Raw genomic sequence first — 4,616 nt, 5'->3', positions numbered from 1 at the left:
TGTTTGGTCTGAGCTGGGTGCCCCACCAGTAGTAACCGAGGCCCTATTCTAGGTAGTTACCTTTTTACAGCGGCTATGGGAGCTCCCTCAGCAGAGGTACTCCTGATTGGCATTGACCTCATCCATACAGTTGGCAAAGGATGGAGATACTCATTGTTGGTACGCTCAGATGAGATCATGGTTTGACCTACATGGTTTGCGGATAGAAGCACTACCACCCTTTCAGTACAGTCTGGATTGTCCATTTTTGGATCTCACCCACTCAGAGCAAAACCGCGTGATCAGGATGGATATCATCAGAGTGGACACAGAGAGGATATAGACTAGCCCGCTTGTGCCCTTGGGCACGAAAATGGCTCATTACAAGAGCCATTTTCTACACCTCTCACCGGATGATTTTATCACCCGCCCGGCGTACATGGATGTACACCTATCACATGGGATACGTTGTGCCATTGGACAGATCTGGACCTCATCACACCAGCTGCGGATTTAGACAGGGCGATATGTGCATCAAATCTTGGATGACCGCATTTGTCAGCTATGCTACTAGGAGGTAGAGACAGAGGAACACTACATTTGCCGATGTACAGTCTATTATGAGATCCGAGGGAGATATCACTACCTCTTCCGAGAGGGTTTTGGGCCGTTACGCAGGGTCATGGAGTTTGAGGATCAGAGATGCCTGGGATTGTTTCTACTTGAGCTCAGGAGACACAGAGAGACCCTCTTGGCAGACAGGAGGCCGAGCCATGATGTACCTAGATAGAGGACCCTGACAGATTTCTTCAGCACCAGCAACCCAGCCCACACACCTCCTCCATTGGGCCATCAGGGCACCGACCAGTCACCACTGATAGAGCAGTTATCTTATGTCGTGTTCTCGTCGGCCACGCCCACCAGGATCTCAACCACGGCATCCTCATCGCCATCGCTAGATCAGAGCCATTATTGCTCGGCATCGGAAGCGCCTACCACGCTTTCTACGACCTCTCCATTCTAGACAGCCCCATGGCGGAGATACTTGATCTAAGGAGAGGGCAACACTTCAACTTATCAGCATACATGGATCTACCTGATATACATTTTTCAGTACTTTTCAATATTTTCCACTCAGTATCATCTCGGAGTCTTACAGTTCTGTTCTTAGTTTATTGTACTTTTTAGTCTCGTTTAGTTGTTCTGTTTGATGAGACACCAACTTCAGATGTATTCTTAGTTTTGGTCTCATAGGCCACTATGGCCTCTTAGAGTTTTGGTCTCATAGGCCACTACTGCCTCTTAGAGACGTTAATATATCATTTCATTTCATTTCATCTCTCTCTCGGTTTCGATCATCGACAAGAGAGGGCGTAACACAAATAACAAACATAACACAGATAGCATCAAAAACATGCTCTACTTCTGCAGAGGCGGCGACTACTTGGTCACCTTCCTCTACTTCTGCAGAGGCGGCAACTACTTCGTCACCTTCTGCAGGCAGCGTCTGGATGTGCAGGTGCATTGTCAATGAAGATCCACAGGATCTATGATCAGGTGAAGCGTAACATAGTAAATCTTCATTTGCTTCCTTTTGGAGGCTCAACTCAAGCTCAGTGCAAATCAATGCTCTCCACTTCTCGGGTGTGGCCGAGCTAGCTTCATTACGTTGCTCGGGTGAAGGTTCTACACAAGCAAAACTGCAGTACTCTACATAACCACTGGAGCCTTCCCCAATGTCAACCACATTGCTTTACTCCTCCTGCGTACAGGCAGAGACAACATAGGTTTGGGATGGCATGCTGGAGTAAGGGGTGCAACAATACCTGGGGTTTGCCCATTCACATAACCTACCTTTGTCCACATACCCTTTTTCTCTACGCTTTCACATCCTCAAATTTTAACCCTTTTACACCCCACCCACCTTGGCTTTTCCATACCTTTTAGCCCATTCACACTTACATCTTCCCTTACAAAATTTTTGACCTTTGCCCATTTACATTTACTTTAACTTTTCCATTTCATGGGGGCATTGTGCATAGATATGATTTGGTGCATTTTTAACGATTGCCTTTGTTATTTTTGGGTGATCACGTGCTTGGTGATTGTTGGTACTTTTGGGCTTATTTACATGCAGTGTGAGTTGTGTGCTTTGTAGAGGGTTTACACATTTTAGGGTACCTTGTGGAGAGCATTCACATGCTTCGTGTTTTTATGGGCTTGTTCACATACCTTAGCACATTGCGGGCTTATTTCACACACTTGGGGATAATTTTCTAGCTTTTGTTCGTATGTATTTGTGCTTGGCTAGCCCTCATTCATATGCGTAGCACATTTTGGGCTTCTTTTACACATTTTTGGGGGATTTTATAGAGATTGTTCATATGCAGTTATGGGATGATCATTTTATTACTATCCTTCATATGATCGCTTTGCTACTCTCTCCATTATCATCGTCTTCAACATCACTATGGCACTATCTTAGACTCTCATCAGTGACATCTGCTCACATTCTATTGAGATGGCTCTACTTGCTCTGTATTGAGCTACTATTTTGCGTCACATGTTGCATATCATTTACCGAGTTCGCACATACATTTGGCACCACGAGACTCTAACCTTTAGATCTTTCTTCATCGACATCATGTGATGATGAGGCAATATATTCATGTCATCTATGGATGTACGAGCTTGAGGGTTTATAACCTAGTCAGTTTAGACATCGACTCGATAATGAGAGAGCTATATGTGCCAGATGGTCTACATTGTCCTCCACATATGGTGATTTTCTTGTTGACTTATGTGGCTATCTCAACACAGACGGTTCATCATTGTTCACTTGGGATGATGTGCGTGTAGACTTGAGCGAGTGCCCTACCCTCGTGAGGAGTAGTTATGATCATGTCCCTCGGGATGTGGACTATTCAGACGATGATGATGTATCACACCCACATACCTATGATGATGTGTCACACCCACATACATGTGATAATATACTACACACTCAAACTTATGATGATATTGATACACAAGCACATGATGAATTATGTGATAGTGATAGTGATAGTGATGTGCGTGAGTTAGATAATGTGGATATACATACTATGGATCATGCTTGTGTGGTCATATGCGATGGGTACCATGCCTTGGTTGAATTACAAGATGATTCATGTGTTGAGAGCATGGGTTTACCTATAGTTGGGCATGATACATTAGCTCTTGATCCAGGCATTGACTTGGATTATGAGGCATTCTTTTGTGATGCCTATGCATTGACACGAATAGCAGTTTTGGGGCATTCATTTTTTGTCATATTGGAGATCATCTTGTGAGCATTACGGCACACCATCATAACACAATCATCTTCGACCTTGGTGGGTATCTAGACCGTTATCTTAATGGTATGACGGATGGATTTCTATTTGATCTAGGCATCCTTGTTGGTGACCGTCTTTCGACAGTGGGACAGTGTTACTTCATGTTTGATCTAGGTGGCCTTTGCACACTCATGGGGGCTAGGGGTGATACAATTTGCCCTCTTGATCTAGATGGCACGTCTATGGCATTGATCGTGTGACTTTTTGGTTTCCCATTTGATCCATGAGGTCCTTACATCATTCGAGTCACATTTAAGTGTGTTTGGATTATATGTTCGATTTTTGACTTTTGTATATAGCCTTTGTATGTGTCTTTTGTGCACGACCACCCTTTAATTTCGAGGACAAAATCATTGTAGGAGGGGATGGTTTAACAAAAGGATTTTAGGCTTGCACATGCACATGGAGGATGGGCCTAGGCACATGGGGCTTAGGAGCATTTACACATGTGGTGTTAGGGCATGAGGGCCTTGGGACTATAAAAGGCATTAGCCCTGGGATGATAGTACCCTTATGTAAACCCTTTTGTATACCTTTCACATCTTTGGAATATCACTTGATATCTTAGTCACCTAGATCTCTAGCTTTATCTCTAATTAGGCTAATATAGTTAGGCTATCTTAAGCTAACCTAGATGTTACTTTCTTTTTTCTTTAGTGAAGTGTTCATTTTATTTCTCATATCCTAAGAGCTATCATGCTAAGAGTTTGATGTCGCTAAGAACTCAAATAAAATGAAAATTTAATTCAAAGTTGCAAATGTAAAGCGATCTCCACACTTGTCAACTCCTTAGCAACTTCTCAAATGCACTATTGCCTCTCTCACAAATCCTTTTTATTTTCTAACTCCCCCCCCCCTTCAATGCAAATCTCAAGGAGAACTATTGAAGCATGCACCATCGACTATGGACCTATATAGACAACATTTTACACAAAAAAGCATGCACATATATACTATGGATATATATAATATGTTTATACAAGCCTCTCTCACAAATCGTTTTTGTTTTATAACTCCCCTGCCCTCAATGTAAAGACCAAGGAGAACTATTGACGCATTCACCATCGACTATGGACCTATATATAGACAACATTTTGTACCAAAAAAAAAGCATGCACATATATACTATGGATATATATAATATGTTTATACAAAATGTAAGGGATACAATAATGATGCAAAATAATCTTATAATATGTCATTAAATAATATGTTCAAATAATATGATTAAATAAAATAATTTAGGCATTATTTAGGATT

This window comes from Cibotium barometz, chromosome 10 (assembly GCF_041138505.1).
Source record: "Cibotium barometz isolate CiBa-2024 chromosome 10, ASM4113850v1, whole genome shotgun sequence".
Taxonomy (NCBI): Eukaryota; Viridiplantae; Streptophyta; class Polypodiopsida; order Cyatheales; family Cibotiaceae; genus Cibotium; species Cibotium barometz.
The sequence above is the reverse complement of the archived record's forward strand: the minus strand, read 5'-3'. Positions refer to the sequence as shown.